Genomic DNA, 17,517 nt, shown 5'->3' with positions numbered 1-17,517 from the left:
CCAAATTCACGGTATGCAGATGGCATATATCTCTTCTTGAAGGTGCGTGTAACTAAACCACCACCAGAGATAATAAAACATCCCAAAATTCAAGGCCAAAAATTTCATTTTTAATATAAGAAAACCTTTAATAACGTTGTTCCAGACATTAAAAACATTTCATTTAAAACCAATATCAGAGTCAAATCCCAAAGATCACATAATGCGGAATAACATGGGTGAATGCGATGCGATCGTCCCGAGCTCCTTTTTCTTGAAACTGAAGATACCTGAAACCAAAACTATAAACCGTAAGAACGAAGCTTAGTGAGTTCCCCAAATACCACATACCATACATATCAACTAGGCCATACATGCCATACATATTGTGAGCCATACATAACAAACATATCCATAATCAAGTAAGGTGATATGTGCCAAACATAGTCTTGCTGTTATGCCACAGGCCGCACGTGGTCTCTCTTGTCAAGCCTGGGGCCACTCCCTGGGTCTTACAGACAAGTGCCAAGGGCCACCCCCTGGTCTTTCATGCAAGCATCAAGAAGACAACTATCATACATACTACTTTACTTGGCTAATCAGCATACAGTGTGCTAGGAGCCACCTCCTGGTCTTTCATTCATAATAGCATACAGTGTGCCAGGATCCACCTCCTGGTCTTTCATACATAATGCCTAGGGCTAACCTCTAGGTCTTCCTACTATACATAATATCATGCAGTGTGCCAGGAGCCGCCTCCTGGTCTTTAATACATAATGCATAGGGCTAACCCCCGGGTCTTCCTACTATACATAATATCATGCAGTGTGCCAGGAGCCGCCTCCTGGTCTTTCATACATAATGCCTAGCGCTAATCCCCGTGTCTTCCTACTATACATAATATCATACAGTGTGCCAGAAACTGCCTCCTGGTCTTTCATACATAATGCCTAGGGCTAACCCCTGGGTCTTCCTACTATACATAATATCATGCAGTGTGCCAGGAGCCGCCTCCTGGTCTTTCATACATAATGCCTAGGGCTAACCCCTAGGTCTTCCTATTATACATAATATCATGCAGTGTGTCAGGAGCCACCTCCTGGTCTTTCATACATAATGCCTAGGGCTAGCCCCCAGGTCTTCGTACTATACATAAACTAAATGGGTCGGCATTGTGGTAGTAGACCCATACAACCAGTGAGGACACTCACCTCGCACTGCTGAAGACTAGCTGAACACTTCTGGCTGCTAACCGGCAACTCTTGAACTGCTGATCCTTCGGCTCCCCGAACTATCAATACCCAAAATAACACTTAGACTACAATACCCTCAAAAGTCAAACTAGGTCAAACTTAATCAAAGTCAACTTTGGTCAAAGTCAACATCCAGTTGACTTCACTCGCCGAGTTGGTCCACCAACTCGTCGAGTCCCTATTCTTTCAAAATGATACAACCCCCCGACTCTACTCGTCGAGTCTAGCAAGAACTCGACGAGTTCACCTTCAACCATAACATCGGTACCATCTTCAGTCGACTCACCGAGTTCATCCTTGAACTCGTCGAATTCATCTTTATCATATGAATGTGTCCAGTCTATGACTCGCCGGGTTCTATGAACAACTCGTCGAGTCCGTCTTCATGGGTTGGGAGATTGCCTTGGACTCCCCGATTTCATCCTTGAACTCGTCGAGTACGATGATCTTCAAGTCCATAATGAACCCAACTGGCTGAGTCCTCTACCAGCTCAACACACACCCGCTATCAAAAGGGTTTTGGGCAAGAAAACGGCTTGACTCGCCGAGTCCTAAGAGCAACTCGTCGAGTCCACCTAAGTCCAAATCTATTCAGATAATTTCAGTCGGGCACAAAGCATCCAGGACCTAGATCTAACCTTCTAGGGTTGAAATAATACGTAAAGCCTCTGCCTTTACATCCATGTATGGCCCTTTTTGCTCAAAAGGCCATAACAACCTCTTAAACCTTGCGTGGAGAGTTCTAATGGCATAAAGTTTGCACCTTTATGCCCTAACCACTCTTAGGGACCCCAGATCTGAAAGGATCTTTGCTTGGGACATCCTTGTCCCATAGATCAAGCTCCGTGGACCAAAACTCTCATAAAGTGGACATAAATAGATCTAAGAAGCTATAAGTCAAGCTAAAGACTTGATTACCAGAAAATGTTGGAAATGAGATGGTGTTGTTGGATCTACAAGGTCCTCCTTGAACCTTCCATCTCCTTCTTCTTCTTCTGGCCTCCAAGAACACCAAAATACTCAAGAATGGCTCACACACTCACCAAATGATCTAGGGTTTCGTGGGTTAAGTTCTTGACAATGGGGGTAGGGAATGGAACCAAGAGGAGGAGAATAAGATGCTTAAATAGGGTGCCAAGTCCCGAATTTAGGGTTTCCCAAACCCTGACCAAATCGTCGAGTCGGTCCTCCGACTCGTTGAGTAGGTCACTTAACCCACGACCCGGAACGCGCTCCTACTCATCGAGTCACCCCACCTACTCGACGAGTCTCCTTCTGATTTTTTAGGTTTTCCTTTCCTTTCTAGGTCTTCTGAATTCGGGGTGTTACAACTCTCCCCCACTTAAACTAGACTTTGTCCTCGAAGTCCGTTACGGCCCACTACTCCGCAACCTCTCATGACATTCCTAATCGCCGCATACCTTGCCTGATCGGTCCAATCCTCGAAGGACCGCTTTTGTTGGCTTTCCGTCCAGTCTTCCTGAGCGAAATGGTATACCTCGAAGGTATCTTTATGAGAACCACCGAATCACTACAAACCTTGAGTACATCGCCCTTAACCAATCGACAATCCTGCCGGTACACTATGAGTACTTACGCCGGACATCCAAGGGGTTCACCCCTTTTTCCAGCGCGGTCACAGGCCTTCCCAAGGCAACTTCCCTAAGCAATAATCTTCTCTATCTCTGAGTAGAACCAACCCTGTGCTATACTAAATCTCCAGTCACTCCCAGTGCTGGTTCCTTCACTGTCAACTACTGAATGCTTCCTCTTATCACGCCTCAATGCTGAACGCCCAACCCAGCGAATGGATCAGATAATCCTTCGAGTAAAAGATTCGTTCCTGCAACGGTTAGACTCAGACGAGAGCTGTGCAACAGAATCAAATCCTTACCTCTGAGATTATTTAACGCTACTGTGAGAGGCGTCGCACCACTCGGTCAACCAACTGCTCCATACAAGAATTCCCTTATCGCTACCTCTACCCAAAAAACCCGCAATCTCTTATCCGCTTTCCGGATGAACCGAGACCACCCTGGTCCCAACTACTCTGCCGACTATCTAAAAATACCGGATCCTGCCTGGTTTCCAAACTTAATTATGTTGTGGCCTACTCACATCCATGTGGCCTGCCCTGACCTGGTTTAACCTATCTGAAATACCCCGCAAGCGAGATACACCCCTGATACATTCTTACTACTGAATCAGGACCGATGAATGCTACGGGCCACCCCGCAGTCTCACTCTACCATTATACTAACAGCTAACTGACGAGTGCCAAGGGCCACCCCGCAGTCTCACTCTACCATACCTCAATCTTACTGTAATAATGCTACGGGCCACACCGCAGTCTAACTATACCAATATACGAATGCTACGGTCCACACCGCATTCTTACAATGTTGTTACTCTATCTGCTAACTAGTGATCGCTACGGGCCACCCCATAGTCTTACAACACTCCTACACTATCTGCTAACCATTGCTACGGGCCACACCGCAGTCTTGCCACACTTCTCCCGCTATCTGGCCCCTGGTGAATGCTACGGCTAACCCGCAGTCTTCAACACTTCCCACGCTGTCTGGCTACTAGTGAACGCTACGGCCATCCCGCAGTCTTACAACACTTTCCACAATGTCTGGCTACTAGTGAACGCTACGGCCATCCAGCAGTCTTACAACACTTTCCACGCTGGCTACTAACCCGAACACCCCTATAACCGAGCATACAAGCACAATCTAGTACCCCAATTTGTACTCATGTCCTGACTAAAACTCCCAACCGATTCTTATGAAACCTACTATCGGACATCCCGAGAATGCGATCTCACCATTGGCAAGTTTTCCGACCTTCCAATTCACATTATCCTCAATTCATACAGCCGCCTGGGCCGTCTTTCTCCCTGACAAGAGAGTGAAACTTACCCCCATCTTCAAAACCGCTCCTGCTTCTGAGTACAAGATCGTTTCGCCCCCACTTAGCTTCTACTAAGTCTTTACGACACGCGAAAATCTGAGGATTTCCATTCCTTCCTCCCTTACACGATAGGCATGCTAACTACCAACGCCTTAATCTTGCTAGCGATCCGTCACTAGCCCACTCCAAAGGTCGCACAATCACTGAATACTAGATGAACGCTTCCTGAAATCCCGACACTAATGACCTCAAAAGCTTAACCTGATGTCCTTCCCAACCTTAAAGTCGAATTAGCCGATGCTCAGAGCAACTTCTTTAGCGATGGACTGCTTCTCTTGATGTTTCTAAAAGTTATCCCTAGCACAAGAACTGATCTTCGCCGAATCCTGAAGATGGTGGATAATCGTCCTGCTGAACCCTAACCGTAAGTTTTCTCATGATGCTCCGAAACTGATCTCGGCCGTAACCGAGATCACACTGAACCCTTCGAACCAGAAAAGGGAAATGACCTTACACTAGCTACTAATAATTCCTGGTATGCAATTGGCATATGACAATCCGAATACAAGGGAGAGATAACTCATACATACTATCACCTGAGACCGAGGTAAGAACAATCATAATACATATATAATCGAAAATAGCCAATGATACATACCTGCAACATTCTCTGCTACAATCCGGATCTCCCTCGTCTGTCACTGCAAGGCCCTACCCTCTCGCCCATCCGTAATCCTCAAGGTAGTCGGGGCAGACACACTCCCTGCTCCTCCCCTCATTGTCGGGCAGTCGACCTTCTTGTGGCCCACCTGATTGCATTGAAAACATAATGGGCTTGCCCCCTGTGGGCAGTCCCTGCTGACGTGACCATCACTGCCACACTTGTAGCAGCCTGAACCCCTGGAACGACAAACTCCCTCGTGCAGTTTCCCGCACGTGCTGCACTGGCTTCGGCCCTACCGACCTACCAATTGCTGATCTGAAGTCTTGGGTCTCTTCCTAGGACCCTCCAAAGTGTACATATGATCTGACCTCCTCTTTGAAATGTGCTCCAAATTGATCTCCCTCTCCCGCGCCTTGGAAATCATAGAGTCCAGGGTCGGGCATGCTGAGAAGCTGACATGCTCCCAAATATCAGCTCTCAACATGTCATGATAGCGGATTATCCGCATCTCCTCTTCTCCCGCATACTGAGGCACCAACAAGGCCCTCTCCCGGAACTTGGCGGTAATCTCCGCCACTGTCTCTGTCGTCTGCCTCATGTCGAGGAACTCCCTGGCTAGCTGCTGAAGCTCCACAGCCGGCGCAAACTCTGCCCTTAACCGGGCCACAAAGTCTGACCAAGTCATAGCTCAATGGCTGAGGCTCCCAGAGAGTCACCAACCGACTCCCACCAATCTCTGGCTCTGTTTCTTAAACATCCCGCAGCATAATAGACCTTCGACCCCTCGGGACATAAGCTAATTACTGAGCAGACTCCATGTCTGCAATCCATCTCCTAGCAACAATGGGGTCTTTCACCCCGTGGAAGTCTGGCGCACCACATCCCCTGAAGTCCTTGAAGTTTAATGTGTGTCCCCGTCAATCCTGATGCCATATCACTCCTGAACGCCCTGAGACGATCCTCCATCAACTCGCTAATCCCCTCCTTGATCGACCCGAAAATCACCACGGTCGCCTCAAGGATGCCTCTGGTGATCTCCGACGCGATAAACTCGCGTAGACTCTCATCAACTGGTTCAAATCCCGAACCTAAACCTGATCCCGATCCTGATCCTGATCCTCCTGCCCCGTTTCGCGTAATCATCACCATTCTGAACCGAAACACATAATCATCGGGGACGTACGTAACCTCAGGAGTTCTCACATACTACAAGTTCCCTGGTTCTATCTCGGCCCTCCTTGAATCAAGTACAGATCCTCTGCTTTCAGTAGTATGGGCCCCTACTACCTTCCACATCTATCCGTACTTTCCTCAAGAATTCCCTCGACTACACCAAGTCCCTTTCACTGCTACTAACACTGCTCCCAGTACTACTCTCATCCTAGTCTTGCCCTAGGGTATCCTCTAACTCGCTATCTGTCATCAGCTGCATAAGAAGTTCCTGTTATCTCCCCCTAACTAACTCGTGCAAACCATTACATATCACTGAGAATAGATCATTCTTCGAATGAGAGGTCCTACCCTACAACGGTTGGACTCAGACAAGAGCTACGGAATAGGGCTAGACCTAACCTTCTGAAATTAGTTAGTCCTAGCAATATGTAACTTAACATATTCGTTTACTAGTTAATTAGAGATAACTAGAACTCCTAATAGCACAAAGCAAGCAGCATTCGGGCATTAGGAAAACTAACCACATTCTCCAATCAAGATGTTCTATCCTCTAATCAGGAATCTGTACTAGCATGCAATTCATAAAGCTCATATAATCAGGCATAACCTAAACATGCTATCCTACCACTGACTAATCAATACTAGCATGCAGCTCAATTAATGCATATAACAGGCATACAAGGCATCCTTCCTAGATCCTTAGCCCTAAACTAGCATGCTGATCACATAATCATATCATAACATAAACTTGTATGGGTAATTTGGGAGAACTTACTTGAGCTCGGCCGATTGCACGCATCACACCCCTTTCTTTTCAAAGTTTCTTTCTCTTTTCAAAGTTGTGACAACCTGAAACTTCTTCCATTTCTGTTATACGAATTTCGTTAATAAAATTTGAATTTTATTAAGTTTCCGTCAAACTTCTTGGTTAGAAAATCATCTAGTTTTATATAATTAACAATTTTATATGAGTCGGAACCAAATCTTCACGAAATCTCGAAATTTTCCTTCGATCAAAACGTTGGTTTTCGGCATGACTGAGTTTACGGCCGTAAACCCGTGTACGGCCGTACACTCGTTTACGGCCAGCATTAGGTGGACCCCACCACCGACCACGAAAACCCCTATAAATACGAGGCCCTACCCCTCATTTACACTTTTCTGGCCGGACACTCTCTCCTTCTCTCTCTAAAATCTCGACCGTACACCCCAAAAACACCCTCATTCTTCCGAGAATCATCAAAAATCATCATTGGAAGTCATTTCGGAACATCTAGAACACGTTTTTCATCCAATCCATCAACCTTGTTCTTGAGTATACTGTCGTACACCCTTCAAATCTGCAAATCTTCATTGACCGTACACCGGTTCACGGCCATACATGCTTCAAACCTTCAAAGGCCGTAAACTCCCTTCACGGCCGTAAACCCCATTCACGGCCCTACACACTTCCTAAGTGGTGCTTTAGTCTGAAAACCCACTTTCCTCGATTCAATCAAGTCCCGGATTCTGTTAAGAATCACACGCTACAACTCGAGGGTCTTCATTCCAGTTCGTTGATTCAACGTTTGCACACAACTAACTGTGAGTTCATACCCCTATGTCTTTACTGTTTTCAACGTTTTTCAGGGGGGGGGGGGGGAAATACAAGCCAAACGTAAATGATTTTGTGAAACTTATACAAAAAGTATTTCGATAAACTTAAGACGGATGCAATTGATACAATCATACAATTTCTATACTTTTATAAAATATGTAGATATTTTATCCCTTTTGTATTATGCAGAGCATAAGGGAAGTTTTCATCATAATTACAGAGCTTTCAATGTAAAACATGAATTGATTACATGAACGAATATATAAACTATAATAAGTATAGTTTATGGAACAATTAACATATCAATGTACAAATCATAGATTTAATGCAACCAGACATATAAACTATATAATGTGTAGTTTATGAGATATATAGACAACAAGTTAAATTCAATGGATTCATTTTATTCTACATGTAATCGTTAGTATAGCATTTTATGAGTAAGCATTCTTCGCGTACTTATTTAAGTACTAACAAAAGCCCTGAGATTATAATCAGAGTCTCCTGGAGGGAGAACGTGAGTTTGTGTATAGATCTATACGGGATTGACAATCCCGCACCATAACTGCTAGCTACAGTTAAGCCGGCAGGCCTGGGTGACAAAGTCATTTCGATTCCTACACCTGAAGAACGTCGTTCAGGCAATTCAATGGTCAAGTATGGTTATAACAACTCATAAATTTGGTACTAAGAAAATACGATTAATGTATGAATGGTAATAACTTTAATTAGTTTTATTATAAAGTAATATAACTACTATACATATTACAGTTTTCAAAGCTTTCCGAACTTACTATACATACTGGCAATAATCAGTGTTTTTCGTGTAAAAAGAGGTTTCTTATTCAATCAAACAATGCACAACACATTCAATGAGATTCAGTAACAAAATACACATGTTAGAAAATAATGGCTTTTCTTGGAAGCATACAAATACATTTATTGATTCATTAACCGATTTTCCTCTCAAAAACATGCTTATGAACTCACCAGTTTTATGATGATACTCTTTCAAAACTACTTGTATTCTCAGGAAATCAATAGACAGGTACCTCCTGGAGTTCTGAGAAGACGGAGCGTATAGAGTCTCGCCTTTTACCTTTGTCATACTTTTGATGTCTATAAACATGAATCAAACCAATGTAAATATTTTACTTAATTAATGTAATGGTTGTGTTTACTTTGATTAATGTAATGCAATGGTTGTGATACAATACATGAATTCATCCACCCCCGAACGTTTTCGCCGTTCCGGTTTGGGGGTGTGACAGATTGGTATCAGAGCTCTTGTTTATAGTGAACTAAGTATACCGAACCTTACATGGTATACAGCTATAAACACTATGGGGTCGAAGTGCTCTGAATTAGAAGTATAATTTTAAAATGTAAGTATTTTATAAGAAGTATACAAGTATACATACGTACCAGAAACAATAATATAAGTAGAACAAAACAAAAGTATTTGGATGTTGGACACTGTAGTTAAACCTGGATAGTTTTGTAATCATGTCTAGGATCAATATAGCCTGATCAACTATAATTATTTGAGACATGACCAACATGTGTCTGGGAGTGATCATGGTGTTGCAGCAAGCCTAAAACTTACCAAGCTATATACATCAAGATATCGATAGAACAGAGCATACAACTTAAAATACTATAGGAGTATTTAGGCTAGAACCGAATAGAGTATAGAGATTCATTCCAAGTGTTGCTACTCATTTCTTCCTAGCGATAGTTTACTTACATTAGTAACCATTCTCTATTTATCGCTTAGTAGAACACTTTATCTATCAGGCTGAGATATATCTTGTTTCATATCTCTTGATTTAAGATCTAGGGGACTTACCATCCTCTTCTTCCTAATTATTTTTAGAAAAATATGCCTCCCAGAAAGAGACCCAACAGGAAGAACAACGACCCTCCGCCACCACCGCCTCCTCAGTTCGATCATGCCATGTTCCAGGCAGCAGTTACAGCCGCCGTGACTGCAGTAATGGCGCAAATAAACCCCGGTGGGGCCAGCGGATCCGGAGGTGGTACTCATCCCTAGAATCTCGGCGATCAGGGACATCAAAAGAAGTGTCCTATAAGGACTTCATGAACGCGAAACCCAAACCGTTCGACGTCAATGGAGGAGTCATTGCCTTAACCCAATGGTTCGAGAAGATCGAATCCATGTTCAAAATTTACGCTTGTTCGGAGGCAAACAAAGTGAAGTTCGCTGCTTGCACCTTCACCGATAGAGCACTGACCTGGTGGAATGGTCGATTCAAATCCCTAACCCTGCCAATAGCGAATGCCATGGGTTGGGAAAGCTTAAAAGAACTCATGCTGGTTGAGTACTGCCCAAGGGCCGAGATGCAGAAATTAGAGCACAAGCTCTGGAACCTGAAGATGAAGGGTTCTGACATTTCCGCTTACACAACTAGATTCTGCGATCTAGCTCTTCTATGTCCAGGAATGGTCACCCTGGAGAGCAAAAAGATAGAAAGATACATTTGGGGATTGACGCCCCCAACTCAATGGAATGTTTTGGCTGCTAAGCCTTCCACTTTTGACAGCGCCAGGTGTCTGGCGCAGACCCTGATAGATCACGGGGTTGATCTGGATGAAGTAACAACCGCTCCCGAACCACCAAAGGAGAGTAAAATTTTGGAACAAGCGTAAGGGTCAGTCTTCGCAGGAGCCCTCCAAGAAACAACAAACAGTGGCAGTCCACGCTGCTACTACTCCTGCTGCTGTTCCCACTACTCCAACAACTCCCAGCCGTTATGCTGGAAACCTACCTTTGTGCAACAAATTCAACTTCCATCATTTTGGAGTTTGTAGAGAAATACAATGCAACAAATGTGGCAGAAAGGGTCATACAACACTATTCTACAAGACACCGGCTCAACCGACCAACCAGGCCACTAAAGCAGGCGTGGGACAAGCCTATTATGATTGTGGGGAGGTTGGGCACTTCAAAAGAAATTGCCCCAAGGCAACAATAGGTGGTAACACAGGGAGGGTGTTGGCGATGGTCCAGGAGGATGCAGTTGCTGATCCCACAGTTGTTACGGGTACGTTCCTCCTTGACAACTCTTATGCATGCATTCTTTTCGATTCTGGTATGGAGAGGAGTTTTGTTAGTCATGCATTCAAACACCTACTCAAATGTAAATCCCAACCTTTAACCGAAACATTTATCATCGAGATGGCTAACGGAAAGAAAGAGAGCACTAACGACATATTCATAGGTTGTACCCTTACCTTAAACGATCATTCCTTCCCAATCGACCTTATGCCGGTTTCCATAAAAAGCTTTGATGTCATCATTGGTATGCATTGGTTGAGCCCCAATCGTGCCGATATCCTTTGTTATGAAAAAGCCATCCGTCTCAATCTTCCCTCTGGCGAAACTCTCATAGTTTACGGTGATAAACTCAGCTCAAACCTTCGTATCATTTCATGCATCCAAGCCTAGAAATATCTGCGAAAGGAGTGCCATGCATTCCTAGCTCATGTCGTTAACGAAAAGCAGGAAGTTAAGAACCTTGAAAGCATCCCTGAAGTCTGTAACTTTCCTGATGTCTTCCCCGAATATCTTCCAGGAATCCCTCACGAGCGCCAAGTCGAGTTCCATATCGACTTAATCATCGAAGCTACTCCTGTAGCTAAATCCCCATATTGTCTAGCGCCGGCAGAAATGCAAGAGTTATCCAGCCAGCTCAATGAGCTGCTCAGCAAAGGATTCATAAGACCAAGTTCCTCACCCTGGGGAGCCCCGTTCTTATTCATGAAAAAGAAAGATGGATCCTTTCGGATGTGCATTGATTATCGAGAACTGAACAAGCTTACCATCAAGAACCGTTATCCCTTACCTAGAATCGACGACCTCTTCGATCAACTTCAGGGAGCCAGTTACTTCTCAAAAATAGACCTAAGATCAGGGTACCATCAGTTGCGAGTTCATGAGAATGATGTTCCCAAGACAGCATTTTGAACTCATTATGGACACTACAAGTTTGTAGTAATGCCCTTTGGTCTAACCAACGCACCGGCGGTATTCATGGATCTGATAAATCGGGTGTGTTGCCCTTTTTTAGACAAATTTGTAATCGTGTTCATTGACGACATACTTGTCTACTCTCGGAGTGAGGAAGATCATAGACAACACTTGAGGCTAGTGTTAGAAACACTAAGGGCGGAGAAGCTCTATGCAAAGTTTTCAAAGTGTGAATTCTGGATCAGAAAAGTCACCTTCCTTGGTCACGTGGTTAGCGAGGAAGGCATACACGTGGACCCTTCCAAGATCAAAGCGATTGAGAATTGGTCAGCACCGAAGACGCCCACAGAAATCCGTCAATTCTTGGGTCTCGCTGGCTACTATCGCAGATTTATCCAAAAATTTTCTAGAATTGCGAAGTCTTTAACCACCCTGACTTAGAAGGGTGTAACCTTTAGTTGGGGAGAAAAGCAAGACTCTGCGTTTCAAACATTGAAGCAGGCCCTATGCAGCGCACATATCTTGTCTCTGCCCGAAGGGACGGAAGACTTCGTTATCTACTGTGATGCATCCAATCATGGCCTAGGCTGTGTGCTCATGCAGCGAGGAAAGGTTATTGCCTATGCCTCGAGACAGCTGAAAACGCACGAGGTCAATTACACAACTAACGATCTAGAGTTTGGAGCAGTGGTCTTTGCGTTAAAGATTTGGAGACATTATCTCTACGAAACCAAGTGCACTGTCTTCACCGACCATAAGAGCCTACAACATATCTTTGATCAGAAAGCGTTAAACATGAGATAGCGGCGATGGGTAGAGCTACTCAGTGATTACGAGTGCAAAATACGCTATCATCCCGACAAGGCCAATGTAGTAGCCGATGCCTTCAGCCGAAAAGAGTATTCGGGATGTATAGTGAAGGCACTGACTATGACCATCCATTCCCATCTATCCGCTCAAATCAAAGAGGCTCAGTTGGAAGCCTTGAAACCAGTAAACGTGTCGGACGAAGCCTTAAGTGGAATGGAAAAGAACTTATAGATCAAGGGAGACGGAGTTTACTATTTCATGAACCGGATCTGGACCCCGAAGTATGGTGGTTACAGGGAGGTTATCATGAATGAAGCTCACAAGACTAGATACTCCATTCACCCAGGTTCAGATAAGATGTATCTGGATCTCAAACAGCTCTATCGGTGGCCGAACCTGAAAGCATAGATCGCTACCTTCGTGGGCATGTACCTGACTTGCGCCAAGGTGAAGGTGGAATATCAAAAGCCCTCAGGTCTGCTTCAGCAGCCAGAAATACCTGAGTGGAAGTGGTAAAGGATTACAATGGATTTCATTACTAAGTTGCCCAAGTCTCCGAGTGGGCATGACGCCATCTGGGTAATTGTCGATCGACTAACTAAATCTGCCCACTTCCTATCAATCAAAGAAAACTTTAAAATGGAGAGACTGACACGAATATACATTCGAGAGATAGTTCGCCTTCATGGTGTGCCTGTATCCATTATCTCTGATCGGGATAGCAGGTTTACCTCGAGATTTTGGCAGTCACTGCAGACGGCTCTTGGAACTAAGTTGGATGTGAGCACAGCTTACCGTCCACAGACAGATGGGCAGAGTGAGAGAACCATTCAAACATTGGAAGATATGGTGAGAGCATGCGTCATCGACTTTGGCATGTCGTGGGACACTCACTTGCCCTTAGTCGAATTTTCCTACAACAATAGCTACCATACCAGCATCAAGGTTTCGCCGTTCGAAACCCTCTATGGTTGTAAGTGCAGATCCCCTCTGTGCTGGGCTGAGGTAGGTGACACGCAGCTAGTCAAGGGTCAAGTCCCCAATAGCACTCTCACAGGCCCAGAGATCATCCGAGAAACTACTAAAAAGATCGTATAAATCCGGGAAAGACTAAAAGCTTCAAGAGATAGACAAAAGAGCTACGCCGATAAGAGACGAAAACCCTTGGAGTTCCAGGTTGGTGACCGTGTTCTTCTGAAGGTCTCACCCTGGAAAGGCATGATACGCTTCGGAAAGCGTGGAAAGCTGAATCCGAGAAACATAGGACCATTCGAGATCCTCGCTAGGATCGGTCCCGTAGCATACAAACTTCGCCTACCACGAGAACTTAGCAACGTACATCCCGTCTTCCATGTGTCGAACCTAAAGAAGTGTATGTCCGATGAGATACTTGTGATACCCCTCGATGAGATCGAACTAGATGACAGCTTAAACTCCGTAGAGGAACCCGTAGAAACCATGGATCGGGAAGTCAAGCGAACGAAACAAAGTCATATCCCGATAATGAAGGTTCGTTGGAATGCCAAGCGGGGACCTGAATTCACTTGGGAGCGCAAAGATTCAACGAAACAAAAGTACCCTCATCTATTTCCGTGTAACATCCGGATTCCCAGGTATCCTATTTTAAGTATTTTATATTGAGTTTTAGAGGGGGGACTCGGCGAGTAGGCGCCCAGACTCGCCGAGTTGGATCGCGATGTGTTGTCCTGATTTAATGAAGGACTCGACGAGTCCATTTATGGACTCGGCGAGTCCACGCTGTATAATGTAACCCTAATTCCTCGGGTTTGGGACCTATTTAAGGACCCTTATAGCCACCATTTGCGGCTACCAGACCCTTGATAGAAACCCTAATAGTGCTTGAGCGTTTGAGAGAGAGAAGAAGCCATTATTGGACCTTTGTGGGTTGATTTTGCAAGAAGAAGTTGATTCCAGCTTAGAGGAGGCCAAGGAGGTTGCACATCTGTGGTTTTCAAGCAAAGGGCATCATCTTTGAGGTAGCATATCCATCCTCTTTCTGTTTTGTTAAAGAATCCATGGATCTAGGGTTTTCTATACCCTTTATTGGGATGATTTGTTGGAGATATGGTCCCTTATCATGTTTAGGCTTCAGATCTGGACCCATAGTGGTCCAGAGGACCTTATCCATCTTGCTTTATGATGAGATATGAAAGAAATGGACTTAGGATGTTGTATTTGGGGCTAAATCATCAAGTAGAGTCATTTGGACGTTGCATGAGTATCAAGTTCGAACCTTTACGTGTTTATTGAGCTTGGGAAAGTTAGATATATGGATTAGAGGAACAGATCTGACCTCAAAAGGTCATTTGAGTGTGAGCATGGAATGAACTCGCCGAGTCCATGAGCAGACTCGACGAGTCGAGTCGGGTTGCCCCGCGACTCGCGACCTATGACGACCCATGGAGTATAAGGTTGACTCAGCGAGTCAAGGGAGGACCAGGGGCGTAGAGGGCAGGCGTGTACTCGCCGAGTCGCCCTAGTGCACTCGGCGAGTCGGGTCAAAGTTGACCGTTGACTTTCGTTGACCTTAGGGTTCTGGTCAAGGCTGATTCAGGAGAGTTCAGGGAAGGGTAGAATGGCCTTCTACCCAGTCTGTAGAGATGAGATCATGAGAGAGTATTGATCGGGAATGTTATTTGAATAATAGGAGGAGGCTAAGTCGGGACGTTGAGCACGAGAGGTTATCCGACTTCATTGAGGTGAGTTTTCTCACTATACTGTACCTGGAAGGGTACCTAGGTGTGACCGGAAGGTCTTGTATGCTATGATGTATGTGCTATATGCGGTTATGTGATATGTATGTGTTATGTATGCTATGAATGATAAGGACCGGAAGGTCAAGATGATATGTATGTATGCGATATGTATGTTACGTATGGTAAGGACCGGAAGGTCGAGATGATATGGGTCGGAAGGTCAAGAGGGTACGGACCGGAAGGTCTACCGGAATTTGGGACGGAAGTCCCCTGAGACACATGGATCGGAAGATCCTACAGAGTTGTGGCCTGGAAAGGCGTATGTGGGCTATGTGGTATATTGGGGAACTCACTAAGCGTTTATGCTTACAGTTGTTGTGTGATGTGTTTCAGGTACTAGCGAGGATCACGGGAAGGCGCCGGCATGATCCGTACACACTTATGGAGTTTATGATATCGAGATCTTGGGACATGTTTTGTTATGTTATAGTGGACACATTATGTTTTTATGATTATCGTGGGAATGAATGAATGTTTTTAAATGAAAAATTGTTTTGAAAAAATTACGTTGTTACAAGTTGGTATCAGAGCGTTGGTTTGAGGGATTCGGGTGCATCTTCGGATGAATCTGAACTCAAACTGAGGAATTAAGGAAGTTTTTCATAAAATAAACAATTTTTCTAAAAGAGTAAAAGATTTTGAGAAAGGCAGAAGGAAGCAGTGTGTACGATCAGCCAGCGCCCGAACGGTGATTTCCCAAAATACCCTTACATTATGTGTTATGAGACATGTTATGATATGATATGCATGCTGGAGTTGGCTAGGTATTCATATTAGGACTAGAGTGGCCTGATTTTGTGATGCCTTAGCCTAGGAAGGATTTTGCTGCTATGTGATGCTTGAGAGCGAGTAGGTAGCAGTGAGGAGCTGATGAGAGGTCTACCGAAGGGTAGCCTATGCCAGTGAGATATAGAGTACTTGTGATTTGGGATCCAAGGAGGAGGACTTAGGGTGAATACTGATGCGGTGTGGACGGTAGTATAGGGTCCGTACTACTGAAGAAACCAGAGCAGTGCGCACTCTAAGTAAGAATCCATTGGGTACCAAGGAACAAGTAGGGTTGAGTTATCGAGTGCGAGTATGCTCGAGCGAGTCTCTGATATTCTTATGTTGTATTTCAGAGACATCATGGTTGGGACACGCCACAGACCTGAGTCGAGCGGCGTGAGTGACGAGGAGCTCCGTCAGATGATCCACGATGAGGTGGCGGTGGCGATCAGGGCCGAGATTCCGGAGATGTTTAGGTCTATCAAGACCACACTGCTTGAGACTTTCGATGAGCGGTACGCCGCGGTGACTGAGGTTGCTGCTGATGCAGCTACTGTAGCTGTGGCTGCTGCCAGACCTCAGGGAGGTGACTCGTTGTTGCTTCGAGAGTTCAGCAACATGAAGCCACCAGAGTTTGATGGGACGTAGGATCCGATCGCTGCGATGAGATGGATTGCTGATATCGAGGGATGCTTCTACACGTGTTCTTGTGCGGAGCATTTGAGGGTACGGTTCGCACTGAACCAGCTTCGCTTGGGAGCGAAGGACTGGTGGAAGTTCGTGACGGCGAGCTTCACTCTTGCAGAGATTTCAGCAGTGACCTGGGAGAGGTTCACCACCATGTTCAGAGACGAGTATGTTCCCCCGGTGGAGAGGGAACGGTTGGTACAGGAGTTCTTGACCCTCAAGCAGGGTACTGATCCGGTTACTGTGGTTACGAGGAAGTTTCATGAGAGGGCGGTGTTATGCCCTGAGCAGGTGTCTACTGAGCAGGCATGTATGAGCCGGTATTTGGGCGTTTTGAGGAGGGATATACGGGAGTTCATGTCGAACTCGACTTACCAGACATTTGCTGAGCTTCAGGCAAATGCCCGAAAGAGGGAGATTGAGTTGGAGACTCAGGCCAGGGAGGAGGCCGAGTCTCATAGGATAGATCGGCGACCGGCACAGTCTCAGCCGGCAGCCAAGCGGACCAAGTCCGCTGATACGAGATCTGGAGGCCAGAAGGGCCGCACTTGCGGAAAGTGCGGCAAGGGACATGATGGGGTCTGTCGATCGGGTGCTTGCTACAAATGTGGCAAGGAGGGGCATATCGCCAAGGATTGCCCCAAGAGATTTATGGTTTGCTTTCATTGCAACCAAACTGGCCATCGGAAGGCCGAGTCCCCGCAGTTACATCAGGGATCAGCACAGGGTTCTTCCCCTGCTGCTAGGGTTACCAAGGTTCAGCCAGTGAAGGCCGAGGCACCGAAGGCTCGTGGGAGAGCTTTCCAGTTGACAGCGGAGGAGGTCCATGCAGCGCCCGATGTTGTGGCTGGTATGTATTCCTTATTTGTTTATGTTACGTTGAGATATTGTGCTTATATGAC

Source organism: Lactuca virosa, chromosome 5 (genome assembly GCF_052849685.1).
Source record: "Lactuca virosa cultivar CGN04683 chromosome 5, Lactuca_virosa_CGN04683_v6, whole genome shotgun sequence".
Classification (NCBI taxonomy): domain Eukaryota; kingdom Viridiplantae; phylum Streptophyta; class Magnoliopsida; order Asterales; family Asteraceae; genus Lactuca; species Lactuca virosa.
The sequence above is the reverse complement of the archived record's forward strand: the minus strand, read 5'-3'. Positions refer to the sequence as shown.